The 17315-nt window shown below is 41.3% G+C and overlaps 1 long non-coding RNA gene across 1 annotated transcript; it reads right to left on the bottom strand.

Annotated features, from left to right (window-relative positions):
* Positions 1-10230: 10230 nt before the first annotated feature.
* Positions 10231-12960, bottom strand: LOC121779938. Its single transcript, XR_006045963.1, has 2 exons — positions 12863-12960; positions 10231-11163 (listed from the first exon to the last, which is right to left on the bottom strand). It is a non-coding gene; the product is annotated as an uncharacterized LOC121779938 (long non-coding RNA).
* Between the last annotated feature and the right edge of the window lie 4355 nt (positions 12961-17315).

Raw genomic sequence — 17315 nt, 5'->3', positions numbered from 1 at the left:
ACCTAATGAAACAAAAAAAAGGTATAATTATAAAATATTAGAACAAAGTAACTATCATTTACTCACTTTATACTATCTATGGGACCACACTTTGTCATTAGCATTTACCACATGCCACATGGAACCCACCCAATGTTTTATATATACACCACTAACCACTTCGGCACTTCTAATTTTATAGTCATTCCAAATTTCCAATCTCTTTAAAATTCAAATGCAGTTGTTGTATTTTTTTTCCCTATTCCAAGTTTCAACTATGAGTTGCTGCTGCCTCTTTAATCTTCTAAGCTATTTTTTTTCCCAATTCCAAAAGGAAAATATTTAATCTTTCCTCAATGGCTAAATGCCTAAATCTACAAATTCAAAGACATGAATTTGAATTTTAAAACACAACACACCTTCAAATTTATGAAATTATGCTTCTGGAATTTGAGAATGGTTGGGCTTCTTCTTGAGATGGAAATTGGAGAGGCAGCAGCCAGCAGGGGCGGACTTGTGGAGTTGTGGACTTGTGGTTGTGGAGTCCGGAGGGTGGACGGCAGGGAGGAAATCAGAGCTTCGCTGGGAGCAGACTCGTCACTCCCTCCGCCAGAGCGTATGGAATTTGGGGATTTCTTTAGGGCTGAAGTTTATTCATTATTATTTTTTATTTATTAGAGTTTAATTTTATTGAAAAGGTAGATACTATTGGGCTTTTAGTTCTTTTTTAATTGGGCTTGAGTTGAGTTTTAAAATTTTATTTCAATTGAGCTTGGGAGATAATGGTTATTTTTTTTCGGTCAACGGGGCGACGTCGGAGACAACGGATGGGGCGGATATGGAAAATATACATCCGAGATAAGGGAAAATTAGTCGCATGGAGGGGGCGGATAACGACCGCCTTTGCGGCTACTAGGGTGACTCATTTGCCTAGGATCTCCTCAGATCATGCCCCTTTGCTAGTGCGGTGCCAGCTCACGACTCAGATTCCGAGGCCTTCGTTTAGGTTTCAGAACATGTGGGTTCGGCATCACACTTTCAGGGATGAGATTGCCAGAGTGTGGACGGCGGAGACGGGCTTCTTCGGCATGCTTAATCTTCAGTTCAAACTCAGCAGAGTTAAGGGTTTTCTCAAGGGATGGAACAGGGAGGTCTTTGGGAACATCTTTGACAAGTTGAGGGAGGCAGAGGAGGCGGTTGCCGCTGCCCAGGCGGCTTACGACGGGGACCCCACGGGAGCCCATAGGAGTGAGCTTAGCCGTTGCACAGCTCTCTACGTACTCCGCACTAGGATGGAGGAGGATTTCTGGAAGCAGAAGGCTGCCATTCGGTGGGCGGCAGAAGGCGAAAGGAATTCCAAATTCTTCCACGGGTGGGTGCAACAGAAGCGGGTGAAGTCCCGGATTCACGCCATTCAGGCAGGAGGACAGACTCTCACGTCGGAGGAGGACATCAGACAGTCGGCGGTTGACTACTTCCAGCGGCTTCTCACGTCAGACGTTGAGCACTTGGAGCAGCCGGACCTTGATCTCTTGCGCGGTCTCCCAGAGGACGTAGACCGCGAGGGCCTCTGTGCAGTCCCCGGCTACGATGAGGTGAGGGCGGCGGTCTTTGGCATCAGTGGGGATAGCGCCTCGGGACCGGATGGCTTCTCGTCTCTTTTCTTCCAGCACTGTTGGGACATCGTAGGAGCAGAGGTGGTGGCAGCAGTGGCGGACTTCTTCTCAGGAGCTCCCATGCCCCGCAGCTTCACGGCCACGACCATCATTCTCTTGCCGAAGAAGGCAAGCCCGGCGACCTGGGCAGAGTACAGGCCGATCAGCCTTTGCAACGTGACCAACAAGATCATCACCAAGATCTTGACATCGCGTTTGGCGCCGCTGCTTCCTCAGGTTGTGGCGCCGAACCAGAGCGGTTTTATAAAGGGTCGCTTGCTTAGTGATAATGTGCTCTTGGCTCAGGAATTGATTCACGATATCGGCAGGTCGCTCATTCAGAAGGCAAACTCGTCTAATCTGGCCCTCAAGCTAGACATGGCTAAGGCCTATGATCGAGTGCAGTGGCCTTTCCTCCTCCTGGTGCTTGAGAGGATGGGATTCCCGCCGGGGTGGGTGAGTATGGTCGATCGATGCATCTCTTCTTGCTGGTTCTCAGTGCTAGTGAACGGGGCTCCGGCAGGTTTCTTTCAGTCTACGAGGGGACTTCGCCAGGGAGATCCGTTATCACCGTCGCTGTTCGTGCTTGCGGCAGATTATCTTTCGAGGAGCTTGAACAGGCTTGTTGACACATATCCCGATATGGAGTATAGGTGTGCTAGGCGCGCGCCGGCCATATCCCATTTGTCTTATGCCGATGACGTTATCATTTTTGTCAGGGCGCACAGACAGTCCGTGGAGAGGCTGGTTCATTGTCTCGAGCACTATTCTGCCGTGTCGGGTCAGATGGTGAACAGGGGAAAGAGTCATTTCTACCTCTTTGAGAAGTTCAACGCTTGGGCGGCTGAGGTGGCAGAGGCGAGTGGATACCAGCAGGGATTCCTCCCTTTCACTTACCTTGGTGTCCCTATCTATAAGGGGGGGCTGAAGGCCGGCTACCTTTTAGATATCCGACAGAAGATGGTGGACCGGATTCACAGCTGGTCTCACAGACATCTTTCTCTTGGAGGGCGCCTCGCTCTGATCAAGAGCACTCTTGTCACCATCCCTCTTTACATCTTCCAGGTCCTGAAGCCGTATCAGTACTGGATGAGGGAATTGGAGCAGATCTTGGCCCGGTTCTTTTGGGGTACTATTGGGGAGCAGAGGAAGATTCACTGGGTTAGCTGGAAGAAGAAGATTTGTCTGCCATTGGATGAGGGAGGCCTCGGCATCCGTCGTTTCCGCGAGGTCGTCAAAGCTTTCAGCATCAAGCTCTGGTGGAGATTTCTCGCGCAGGATTCTCTTTGGGCGCAGTTCACCATGTGCAAGTATTGTTTCCATGCTGGTCGTGCTTTCATTTCTCCTTACTTCGTGCATGATAGTCCTATATGGCATCGTCTCAAGGACATTAGGGGTCAGGTTCATGGTCTCATTAGGTGGTCCCTCGGCGAAGGGCGGATTAGTTTCTGGGACGACGTGTGGGTCGGGGATCGCCCCCTTAGGACCTATTGTCCGCCCGGGACTGATCTTCCTGCCGCTGAGGTCTCTAGATTTTGGCATGATCATACTTGGCATGTTGAAAAACTGTATGATTATCTGGCTTTGTATGGTGTGCCTTTGCATTTGTTGGATCTTATCAGGGCTGTTCCGATTGAGGTGGGCAGGCGGGATGTGATGCGATGGAGCCTCACTAGCGATGGCGAGTTCTCGACGGCCTCAGCTTGGGAGCTCATCCGGACACGGTCCCCTAGACATTTCGGACTTCGCATGGTTTGGAATGCTGGGCTGACCCCTACCATCTCTGTCTTCATTTGGCGCCTCCTCCTCCACAGGCTCCCTGTTGAGTGTTATGTTCAGGCCCGTGGTTTCTCTCTTGCATCCAAGTGTCTCTGTTGTGTCTCTTCTATTTTAGTCGAGTCGTTTCAGCATTTGTTTGTGTCGAGTCCTCTGGCGAGATCGGTTTGGGATTACTTTGATGGCTGGTTCCCTTACATCAGCACACACATTCACACGTGCACTGACATTGCACATAGATTAGGTTTTTGGTGGAGGTCCTCTCACAGGGCCACCGCCTTGCACATTAGTTTCATCATTCCCTGTTTGGTATACTGGTTTATCTGGACGGAGAGGAATAGCTGCAAGCATCGCGGTATTTCTTTTCGTTCTTCGCATGTTATTTGGCAGGTTGTTTGGCACCTGCGGATCTTGGTGGCGGCAGGCGTGCTCGTCCCCACTCATTGGCGTGGTTGCTCTCCGGCTGTTGACTTCATGCCTTCGATTCCTCCTCGCCGGCGAGTTCTGAGGTCCCTGCAAGTGCTTTGGCATCCACCCGATGATCATTGGGTGAAGCTGAACACCGACGGGGCCTTTAATAGCTCGACGGGACAGGCAGGCGGTGGGGGAGTGGTTCGTGGCTCAGACGGTTCTCTCTTGGGAGCCTTTTGTACGCCTCTCGTAGCTGGGTCGGCCTTCGAGGCGGAGCTTTTAGCTCTTCTTCACGGGCTGACACTGGCTATGCAGTTCTCATCGCATGTTTGGGTCGAGATGGATGCGGCAGCAGTGGTCGCGGTGTTCATTTCAGGACGCGGAGGAGCAGCGGATGTGAGACATCACATGGCTCGCATTCGTACTTTGCTCGCACAGATACAGTTCATGTTCTCTCACATCTTTCGAGAGGGCAACCGACCAGCAGACTTTTTGGCAGGTAGGGGGGTCCAGACCCCTGCCATCACCTTCTTTGATGCGGATTCAGTGCCTCGGTATTTGAAGTCACTCGTCAGGATGGACCAGTTGGGCTATCCGAACTTCAGATTCAGATATCGAGATGGATGAGTATTTTTTGTTGTTATGGATTTTGATTTGTATTTTCTTTGGGCTTGGCCACTCTTTGGTCATCACCCAAGTTATTATGTACTCCATCCGTCCCGAGCTACTCGCTCATTTCCTTTTCGGCACGGAGATTAAGGAATGAGTGTATAGGAAAGTCAAAAATGACGGCTGTAGGTGAAAGTTTTTACTAAAAATGGAAAGAGTGCAAGTAACTTGGGACGCCCAAAAAGGAAATACGTGCGAGTAGTGCGGGACGGAGGGAGTATATTATTAGTTCGTTTGCTAGATGGATAGTACCCGGCTTGTGGGGATATCCTAGTAGCTTAGATAGAGTTTTTTGATATGTATCTCTTTTGTGGACCAAGTCACTTTTGGGCTTGGTCAATGTACGACACTTTATCATTTGTTTTGATATGGACAGGTTGGGGGTCCGCCTAACCCCCCGCCGTAATGGTGTTTGAGAAAAAAAAAAAACCTTAAAATATACTTATCATAACCAACAAATGAGCCAAATATTAATAAAATCCTCCATCCTTCCCAGTGTAATTTTACTTTGTTGATCACTTAACACAATTACATCAGTTTCTAATGAAGCCTAATTACATCATTTTAATTAGTGGGGAAATCGTTTCAAATTTAACGCTTATTGGCGATGAATCTCCACTAATTGGCCATGAATCTCCAAACTGAATGATATCAAAACATATTTAATCTGATAGGGGTATGAATCATATATATTAATAGGACGCCTTTTAAAATATAGAATTGATTTGACAGTAAAGAGTAAGTGAATCAGTTTTATTGTGAACAACTACCGCATGAAGCATCAACAATTATTAATTATTATTACCGTCAGTTTTACAAATTGTAACAGTGGTTGAGTATAGAATCTAAACAAATTAACGACTATTACTATGAATAAATATTTAAATTCATAACAATATCTATATAATAGTTTTTATTCTTAAATGTCTAGATTGTAGTATTGAAATTATATATTTTAAGCTTAAAGATAATTTAATAAATACTCCAAAACTCCCCCTTTATATATGTATAGTATCGCGCCCGTGTTATGCATCACCATTTATTTTCTTCAAATTACGATGTACAACGCATACAATTTTCATAAACGAATAATAAGAACAAAGAATCAAAACACCAAATATGACCGCATATATGCAACAACAATTTTGCCTCATACAAAATTAAAAAAAAAAGTAAATTCACAAGTATTACGACTCACTAAGGTTGTTTCTGATAAAAAAACATGAAATTAAATTAAAGAATATATATATATATATATATATATATATATATAAATTTTGAAAAGGTTGAATTATAATAAAAATAAATATTAGTATAAAGCAACATTTACATAAATCAATATAATTTATTAGGATGTCAACATGTGAATAATTTGCCTTTTTTGTTTTTCTTTCTGACGAAACAATTAGTCAAACATTAGAAGGCTAGTTTCGGTAGGGAGGAAGGAAAAGAACGAAATAGGAGCTGAAGCTGCTTCAGTTTTACTTTGCCTGAGGGTGACAAGCTATAAAATCAATAGCAAGATTGATGGAGTTGATTTTGTCTGCTTCATTGTCTGGGATCTCAAAACAGAAATCTTTTTCGAGTGCCATCACAATTTCCACAGTGTCAAAGCTATCCAGCCCAAGGTCGTTCTGGAAATGAGCATTTGGAGTAACCTGTACAGCATGTTCAAAAATTAAGCAAGTTCATATATTATCTTTCAGAAAAGGTTAAGAAAATGAAAGAAACACCACACTATCTGCCTCAAAAACTCTCTTACCATATAGAAGCGGCTCAAATCCGCCAGGCATCAACGAAATTGATTGAGCTCCAAAAATCTAGTAATACAAAGCTCCTGAAATACACACTAAAATGTAGAGAGATTGAGAGATAAGAGAGAATAATTTTGTTGGTGTGTAATCCATCCACAACTCCATGCTTTTTATAGCCACAAAATAAGGACATGGAAGGTCATGAAATTAACACACTATAAAACCACAAAATTAAGACAATGAAGGTACTTGAAGCGAAAAACCAAAGGACTCCCATGATCACCTTCCATTATCACACATTTAACCCAATAATATTAAAAAATTATAAAGGAAAACATAGCACGGAGGACATAATATTAAATATTAAATTAATTAAAGCCATAGTTTTTTGCATTAAAGAAATACATTCTCTTCATTCTTAGAGACATAAATTACCATCACAATAACCGTCACAATAACTGTCCAAATATATAGGAGTATATGATTAAGATCATGATTGTAAGTAATTAACCACTTTAATTCCTATCACTATAACCGTCCAAATGAATTCCTATCACTATAACCGTCCAAATGAATTCCTATCATATTTGTTTATTGCATTCATATCCCTTGCATAAAATAGTTATTCAAAACCTACCAAAACTCAACTTTTATATATGTATAGATTGTCCAGCCACGGTGGCTTCGTTTCTCGGTAATAAAAGCTGCAAAGGCTGATAACAAATTACTAGTAAACTACTTTCTCCGTCCCTATTAGGAGTCTCGTTTTCTTATGACACGAATTTTAAGAAATATTAAGAAAAGCGGGTGGAAAAAAAATTAGTGGAATATGCGTTTCATTTATATATATAAGTTTTAAATGAAATGTGAGTGAAATGAGTTTGTGGAATGTGAAATTCTACCATTTATGGTAAAAGTGAACCGGAACTCCCATTCATGGACGGATTAAAATGGAAAAACGGGACTCCTATTCGCGGACGGATGGAGTATTAACTATATAAATTTATAACGAAGCAATCAGTCAGTGAGATCCAACGGTTGCATCTCAAGGACCTGGACTCCTCTTTGAAAATTATAAGCAAAATGCAATAAAAAAAATGGTAGAATAATTCCCACATGGTGAACCGCTGCTACACGTATCAAAATCTTGGAGTAACCCACAGACCTTCTGTATTGTGGTACAATACTTTATAAACACCTCACACCTTCTCATAATCATAGAGACTCTGACAAGGCTATTACTCTTCACCTCTAACTTCTGATATCCCAAGCTAGCTTAAGCAGTTGAGCCCATAAAATATGGACTAAAATTTTGCAGCTAGAATGGAAGACTTGGAATATTAGTTACAAAGCCAGCTTTCCAATTGCCTAAAGCATCCCGAAATAAAACCTCCACCAAACGCACGTTTTGAACCTTCCTCCAAATATGCATCCGTGTTGAGCTTGATAGAATCCATCAAAGGTGATCTCCAGCCAAACATAGTAGACATCCAATTGGCTCTTATTAGGGCATCCGCAATGGGCGGACGATGGCACGCCCGATGGCGCGCATCGTCCGCGCCATCCATCGTCCGCACCCATTGCGGGTGCGCGCCATAGGGCGCGGACGATAGTCGTGTCCTATACTTCGGTCGCGGAGGATAGCGCGGACGATGGCCATCGTCTGCCCCATCGTGGAGGTCGCGGACGATGGCACGCGGTTTCGTTTTTTTATAAATACCATTCATTTGTAACATTTCATTTCACTCGATTTCATTTTCGAAACTTACAATTACATAATTACTACGAAATGGATTCAAGCCCCAATAGTCCTACGTTTAGCGCAGGGGCGCATTGGCCGGGTACAGAACCCGACGATTATCGTTCGTTCGACACCAACGCCCATTACGATCCCGATTTCAGTACGGAATCGTATGGCTTGTCTGACATGGAGCCGTCTCCGCACCGCCCAACCGCAACGGCCGATCCCGACCCCGCCGCGACCGATTCCGCCCCAGCCAGAAAGAAGCGGAACCGGCAGCAGGCGCAGAAGTTGCCGCCTCCCGGTGATTGCGATGAGTACGCCCCCGGCCGTACGAACTACAACGACGACGAAACTCTCACCTTGGCCCGGTGTTGGGTAGATATATCGGAAGATCCGATATTCGTGAACAACCAGCGACAGATCGCGTACTGGGAACGCATCGCGGACCTCTACAATTCGGTGAAGCTGCCGATCGCGTACAAGCGCAAGCGTGAGCAACTCCGCAAGCACTGGGATCAAGTCAAGAAGCAAGTGAACTTGTACGCGGCGGAGTACGAGAAGTTCACGCCGTCACAGGGGAGCGGCGAGAGCGCGAGCGACGTGCGCGATAAAGCGCTGTTGTCGTACCGGTCGATGTACGGCGACTTCAAGCACGAGGCCATCTGGGCGCTCTTGAGGGACAAGCAGAAGTTCCAAGGTGGAATTCTGCACACTGGTGCGCCGAAGAGGACGAAGACCACTGAAGCTGGTGATTACACGAGCAGCGGCAGCGGCAACCACCCGGTTGACCTCAACCTGACGTACGTGGATGAAGGGAGTTCTGGCACACCGGTGTCCTTCCGGCGTCCTCCCGGCGTCAAGGCTGCGAAGGCCAAGGGGAAGGCGACCGCGACCTCATCGTCGACCGCTGCAACCCAAGCTCTGGTCCCGGTAGAGCTCCCGACCCAGACGGCCACTGCGTTTGAGTCGTTAGCAACAACGTCGATGGCAAGGACGATGTTGCAGACGCACAGGGCCCTCAAGAAGTGTACCGACCCCGACGAAGCCGAATATCTCCGGGCGTTACTCGATGAGCTGTGTCGGAAGTTGGGAATTGGTCCTACTTAGTTTTTTTTTTATTAGTTCAATGATGTAACTTTTTTTTATTAAAACTTCGCCGTTTGTTATTTAGACCGTTTTTTATTTACTCGTTACTTGTTATTTGAAAACAGTTAAATTAATTAAACAAAACAATAAAATGATGATGTGGCGCGCCATAGGGCGCACCTTAGGGCGCCCCACTGCAGGTGGGGAGGTAGGAAGATAAAACTGCTGACGTGGCGCACCATAGGGCGCGCCTTAGGGCGCCCCATTGCTAATGCTCTTACCACACCATCCATAAATTGAGCCTTTCTTACCCCTTTTGCTAAGTTAATGATTTGAGCTATAATCAGTGACGGATCCAATTAAGGACAAGGGGGTACAATTATATCCCCAAAATTGTGAGTAGCTAGTGGTAAAATTTTCATTTTCCTAGCGCTAGACCCGAGTTCGAATCCATTTGTGCGCTATTTTTTGGCTATGCATACTTATATTTATGATTTGTGTGATTGGCTATAATCAGTTAAGTAGCTAGTATTCCTATTATTTATGTTTCTAACTAATGTATCATTAAATATAATAATTTATTATTGTCTTTTTATTTGTTTCAGTTTTTTTAACGTATGAATGTATTATAGGCTGTAATCATTCAAGTATTATTTATGTGTCTAACTAATATATATATTAAATATAATACTAATATATTATTTGACTTTTCATTAAAACGGGTTGGATATAATCTTTACTACTATTTACGTTTTTTAATTATGATCTTATACGATGCATTCTGTTTTATTCAAAATTTTAAAAACTTTTCCTGAACTTTTAAAATAAATTCTCAATTATATAATAATAATAATCTATTTTTAAATAGTGAAAATTTTTCAAGTAATAAAACACAAAAAATTATGTTTTATACTATATAATAATTTAACTCACTTGAAAATAAATAATTGAGGTAATAGAAAAAAATAATAACTAAGATAATAGAAAAAAAATCTTTGAATATTAATTCTTTAAGTTAATGTAATTATTTATCGCACCCCAATCTAAAATTTCTAGATCCGCCACTGAACTGAAGGAGTACTAAACAAAAACATCTTCGTAGTAAATAGACTGTTCAAAACATGCCAAGCCCCTGAGTCAAGTGAAGCAACAAACATACAAAAATAAAAGGCATTCTTATTAAAACAAGTACTTAATATACAGATATACTAATAATCAAAATGTTTTTACACCATTCTGCATCTGCATCAATACATAGGTTTTCATACATAATATAAGTTGGTTTTTTCAAAGAAATCCATAGTCAAAATCAAAACGAAATTACATTTTCGGTCTTTAGAGAAAGAAGGCTCGGCGTGTAAAGGCTTATCTGGTAGAGCATGTCGTCATGTAGATCAACTTCTTGAATGGTTTTAGTCGTGCTGGAGTAGTATATCGGCCTACCCTGTCTCCATGATAAGAGCATATCACCATTTTTGAAAACTTCAATGGGGTTAAGCTGTTTTAAACCATCCCAAATAGGAGTATTATCTTTGAGAATGCTAAACTCCTTTGTCCAAGATTTCTCATCTCCGTATTCCTTCATCACCCATATAACAATCCCCAGATTCGAATTGACGCATACACATAGGCAGCCCCCCTTAAACTTGATAGGTGCCTTTCTTTGTTACTGATAGCACGAGGACAGGAAAAGGTACTAAAACACTCTGTTTCAAGATCAAGGCGAGAAATTTTTGTAGGGGCTGAAGCGCCCGTACTTCTCCACCACCAATGAAGACTTCCGCACAAGAATGACATTGTCCGCAAGATGTACCCAGCGGTGTTTGTGGCGGTCCTTCTGCGGAAATCCTAACCACCTTATATTGGCCACTCACTCTGCTCACTCCAATGTAAGCGCAGTGGAAGGCTGTCTAGGACAAGGAAGCTTGATATATTCGGATTGCAGAGGATACGATTGCGAGAGTGTTCAATATCAAACCATTGATTGAGCTTTGAATTGCCACGCGAAAAGGGAGGTCCAAGTTGAAGACTTTATTCAAACTATGCCAATCACAGTTGAGATTGAGCTCATCCACCATTTTGTGTGTCCCTGAATTTAAATTCCAGTAACCCACATCATGTTGGTTTCTGAGATTACAAGAGATAAAAGCCGGGCGTAAAATAAACCCAAAGAAGAATACAAAAGGAGAAACTGAACTAAAAATTATAACTAAAATTGAAACAGTAACCGTGAATAAGTTTAGCCGAGTCGAGGAGGCCTCTTCCCGCAAGACGAGATACCCCCGGTAGTGCTCTCGGTTTGGCGTGTCGTCCCCAAAGGTAAAACGGCTACGTCTCTGGTGATGCAGCACCGCAATCAACAGAGCTCCGGCGAACTGGATGGAGGAGAGGGCAGAGTTTCAACAGAAAGACAATGCAGAGAGAGGGAGAGAGCTTATGCTTGTGTAATGTGTGTCTAATGCAGTGGAATGGCTAACCTATTTATAGGCCAAGCCACCATGCAGGGTCAACCAAGCCATGAAGGCTCATCATGGCAGATTCGTAACCGCCGACGGTTACAAGCGTGTGGCAGGAGTGTGCCTTTCGCGTGCGGAGTGTGTGCTTTTCTCACGTGGCAGCTCTGACTGTGCCACGCTTGACGACGTGTCATGCCACTTGGATTGCTGACTCTGCGGTGGTATAAAAAGATTAAGTTTGGGCTAGGGACAAGCCCAAGCACCAAGCCCAAAGACCACCCAAAGACCAATTCGGACTCGGGTGGGCTGGCGGCGGCGGCGGCGCGCGCGTGTGGGCTCTTTCACCCATCTTGGTCCACTATAATTATTAAGTAACATAAAGTCACTTAATTTAAACACATTAAAATATGTGTTACTTCTCCTATGTGGGATAATTAACACTAGTTAATTATTCCCTAAACTCCAACTCCAAGCTTTAATTAAAAGCTAATTATGCCTACCTTTAATCCACCATTTCTCACTCACCGGAAATCGGATTTGAGAATGTGAATATACTACATTTATCTACGTAAAATGTAGATCGACGCTATATCATTTAATTTCACAAAATTAAATGTCTCGTCACTTTTATTATTTGGTCAAAATCCATTGACCGGACATATTTAATCCATGATTTTTACACATCAGTTATATCGGTCACACGCTCAGTTATAATGAGGCATGTGACAGATTTAGAAAGATGGGCCTTGACGAACTCGGGGGTAGTGAGCAGATCGTGCCATGGCTTACAAACACACTTACCCCTCATAGCAGTACGAACATCGAGTCGTGAAAGGATATCTAATATCATTTCTGATGGTAGATATAGAAACATGTCTTCCCCTATTTCGGATTTTTGCTGTCATCTTCATTTCACACTAGCAAAGTATGGTAATTACAAAATTAAATTTATGCCTAAATCCTTGTAAATGACACGAGTTTTAATGCACAATTGGTAAGTAAAAGAGAGGGATGTGATGTAAATAGTGTTAGTGGACTGTAGAGTCCACGTTTAGAATGATGTGTAGGGTTTGTATTTGTTTAAAACTTTCCATATTTAGAATTAGTCTAATTTTGATGGACACCCCAAAACGATAAAATTAGTCTGCTTTTTTTGGATGGAGGTATTATTTAGTACGGCAAGAAACAAAATATGCGGATGCTATATTCAAACTAGAACGCCAGCCATTGAGTAAAACACCAAGAAACATCGAAAAACAAAAACATATTACCATGAAAACACAGAGATACAATACTAAAAAAAAGAAGAAGATGCTCAATGTAATGAGTCACCTTGTAGGAGAATGGCGGATCTAGAGGGTGGCGTCGCTGCACCGGTGAATATGGAAGTAGTCGAAGAGGGTAATAATCGTCTTAGCCTTTTGCTTGTGTCGAAATGTGATGAAACCTATATTATATACTAAAAGGTTGGCCAAATATATTTATTACTCCCAACAGTCTAACTACCCAACCTACCTCCCTCCCTGCAATAAATATGTAGTCCCATCACAATTTAAACTCTCCGTACGTTGCTTAAATCTTACTCCTCCGTCCACTAATACCAGGAGAGTTTTGTCCCTACACGAAATGCAAACAGAAAGTTAGTTGAAAAGCTTAGTGGTATGTAAGGTATATTAGTTTTATAATGGAATGTGTGTGAGATAAAGTTAGTGGAATATGGGGTCTATCACTAAAAGTGATAAAAATATAAAAGGGAAGTTTATTAGTGAATGAATGAAAATGATAAAATAAGAAGTTTATTGGTGAATAGAGGAAGTAAAAATTAATACTAATGATATTAATAGATTCAAGACTCGTGATGATAATACTTTAGATAGGTTGCCATATAATAAACTTGTCGAAGAATAATCTCATTATAGATTTTAAATATATACCGATGTGGACCTGTAATACTCCATCCGTCTTGTGAGTTAAGTAGAGAGAGTAAGTGAGAGAGAGAAATTTTTTTGAGTGAGAGTGATGTTTCTATATTTAGATACGTAGCATTTAAAAATGGGAAATGTGTCGGTTAGAGTAGGACGGGGGAGTAGTAATAAGTTCCGCAAATCTATAGCAGTAAGTTAAATATTTGGAACTAAGCTAGTTTTGGAAATTTTGGGAAATTAAAGAGTTTGTGATGATTTGATTTTGATTACTTCCTTCGCCCCCTATAGGTAGGGTGAAACATTATTTCTTTTTAGGATTTTAGGATGTCTCAACTTTGTTCCCCTTTTTAGCAGTAATTAAATTACTTATCTCTTTTATTTTATTTTATCTTTCTTACTTTATTTTTTATATTACTTTACGCTATCTTTCTCTTTCTTACTTTATATATATATTTTTTCTTTTGCAATTTAATTCACTAAACACCCACCTAAATTCATATATCAAAATAGAAACGTCTCACTCAAGTTGTGACGAATGGAATATTAAAGATGGAATTAAATTACGATTAAAGCATTTTATTTGGAAAAAAATCTATACACCCTCATCAATGTTAAAGTCTCACTTTGACTCAGATGCAGGTTATAAGAAATATTTAGGAAAGTTGGTTGAAAGAACAATTTGCTCTGAGCGCAGTCAGCCATTAAGAAAGAATATAACCACTTCTTCCCGTAAGATTGAAGCACGTGCTAGGCCACTCTTACAACACTTTGAGTCGCGCTATGAGGTTTAAATCCCACTTCACTTGGCATGTTGTGAGTTGTGACCGTTAAGGATGATGCTATCAGAGCTGCGAAGGAGGAGCTTCATTGTGAAAATCATTGTGCTTTTTTGAAATGAATAGAGAGGATATACATGTATGTTGGACAAATAAAAAGATTTTACATAGGAATTAGGGATGCAAAAGTTATGAGTGTAGAGGAACAGGTTATATCTAATCATGTGGAAAGAGGAAAGGACTCTAATTTAATTTACTAACTTTATGACTTTATATTATCGATTTTCTTCAAAAGATGCCTATATTAGAGGCTCACAACCTTTTTCTATAGTTACAGATGTAAGCCCGAATTCTCATTTTCTCTCTTCCTCCACCAGTTATCTTATATCTACTTCACCATCAAAGAATTCGCAAGATTTAAGGAATCTCATTCTCAATGATAGAAATCCATGGGTTCCATCTTAAAATCAATTGGTGATAAAAGGAGAGACCCATGAGACTTATATAGTGGATTAAGCTCTTTGTGTACAACGATGTGGGATATTATTATATTCATTTTTATGCTTCAATTGCCAACACCCTCCCTCAAACCCTTCAAGGTGAATCTTGGAGGGGTTGGACTTTTTTATGATCGATTGGACAATCGGCCCAATTTTTTTTTCGATCGGTTGGACCACTGCCCAAATTTTTAGCCCAGTTATACTGCTGGGTCAGTCATTTTTTTCGGTTTCAGCCCATATATACTGCTGGGTCAGTTAAATATAACCCACAGTCGGCGACCCGCTCTGATACCATGATAGAAATCCATGGGTTCCATCTTAAAACCAATTGGTGATAAGAGGAGAGGCCCATGAGACTTATATAGTGGATTAAGCTCTTTGTGTACACCGATGTGGGATATTATTATATTTGTCAAATGGTAAATTGGATCGGTAAAGAAGGGTTCCTCTCATTCATTTATATGTTCATTATACATTAGCACTCATATATAGGATTAGGGAAAACTATACAAGGAAGAAGACAATTAATTACATTGATTTGGTATCTTCTATGTTTAGTAGAGAATGATCCCCCATATCTTCGCTAATTAGGAGGATATCCTCCGTGATCTTCTCCAACACTCCCCCTCAAGTTAAGTAATGGGATTCCCGATACTTAACTTGCACAATACTTCTCGAAAGGACTTCGAGTTCACTGCCTTTGTCAACATGTCCGCCAGCTGATCTTCGGATTTGACATAAGGCATCTCAACGATCTTAGCTTCAATGTTGTCTTTTATGAAATGCCTATCAACTTCCACATGTTTTGTACGATCATGTTGGACTGGATTTTTTGAAATGCTTATCGCCGTCTTATTATCACAGAACAGTTTACACGTTTAGGATGAAAAAAGTTCCAACTCCTTCATAAGCTTCCGTAGCCACAGTAGCTTGGTCAGTCCACTCTTAATACCCCTAAAGTACCCTCCTACAAAAGTAAAGTACCCTGTTGTAGACTTCCTATCGTTTGGGTTTCCGGCCCAATCAGCATCAGTGAACCAATGTATCTGGAGGTGCCCATGCTTCTCAAAAAGGATCCCGTGTTCGGCTGTCCCCTTCAAGTACCGAATAATCAGCAAAACTGCCTCCTAGTGCTCCTCTTGGGGTGCGTGCATGAATTGGCTTACAACACCCACAGCATAAGCAATATCTGGTCTTGTATGTGATAGATATATCTGTTGGTTTTGCAGCGGAAATCTATTTAGTTTGATTGAAAGATTTACATCTAAACATGCTTTTATCTGATTGAATGCTAGAAACATGTTTATAAACATATAATCTCAGATCATATTGAATGTCTTTGCAATTAAATACAACGATTTACCGTATGAATTCAAGTAATTGAATTCGAACTCCTTCTTCAATCGTCTCCACCACGGATCTTCTGATCTGTTTCCTTTTAACTCGAATTTGACCTTTGTGTGGGCAAAGCTTGTCAAATCCTCAAAAGCTGGAGAAAAATTGAAGACAGAAATCTCTACGGAAGAAGAACCCTAAAAAAATCGATAATTTCTCTCTACGGATTGTAGAGATCGAATTTTTACGTAGAATCAATTAATCTGTCTTCTCTTCTTCTCCCTTATATATTAAGTTAATTATTTTGGGCCAGACCAGGGATCTGTGGAGGATTAGATTGGGCCACAGTTCAGGCTTTCACTAATAAATTAAAACCAATTTAATTCAAGCCCAAACTTAAATATTATTATCATCCACTATAGATATAATATTGACTGCCCATCCAAATTGAAATTACGAGTATTCCGGGACTTCCTCTTTAATTAAATCATTTCCCGTGTTAAAGATATAAATATCCATTAATTAATATCAAGTCTGCTATTTGACTGTTATTAATTAATTTCTTTTTCCAAGAGTGGTCTAGTTTAGAAACATTATTTATTATTCATGGAATAAATTCCAACTGGCCAGTTTTCTGAATAATAAAACCTTTTTCTAAACACCTCTTGAGGATATTATCATACTGGCCTCTCCCTGCACACGATTAATTGCAATAACAATACTAGCACCACTTAGACATTAATGATCATTACCCAATCTATCAGGATTCTTGGGCAACGAAATTCCCTCACCATTTGATAAGTTAAAGTAGTTTTCAATTAATATCGTATGCTCAAAGTTATATCAACAATGATTAAGAAACGACAATCACCGAGACCTCATCTTTCAGTAAATAGCCAAGAAAGACTTATCTCACTGTTTGATCCTTTCAGTGCTATACCACACCGACGCCGTTCATTTCCTTCGGTAAGGAAACTTTCGGACTGACGTCGCAACCTTTCACGATAGGTAGTCAAAGCCTATCTAGGTTGTGAAACAATTTTCCTTCTGCAAGAACCGACAAGTTACCTACTGTGAACGCTGCTCACAACTCGTCTACTATGCAGAAGACTTCGACTCATTTTGCTTAAACTTTATATTTAAATGGAAAACGCATTTCAACATCTCATAAATACATAAGAAATACATAAGCAAAATACATTGTAACAAAATATTCTTTCTCATAAAATGGTAACAAATGGATAAAAGA

This window comes from Salvia splendens, chromosome 19 (assembly GCF_004379255.2).
Source record: "Salvia splendens isolate huo1 chromosome 19, SspV2, whole genome shotgun sequence".
NCBI lineage: Eukaryota > Viridiplantae > Streptophyta > Magnoliopsida > Lamiales > Lamiaceae > Salvia > Salvia splendens.
Note: the sequence above shows the minus strand (reverse complement) of the source record. Positions and strands in the feature narration are given on the sequence as shown.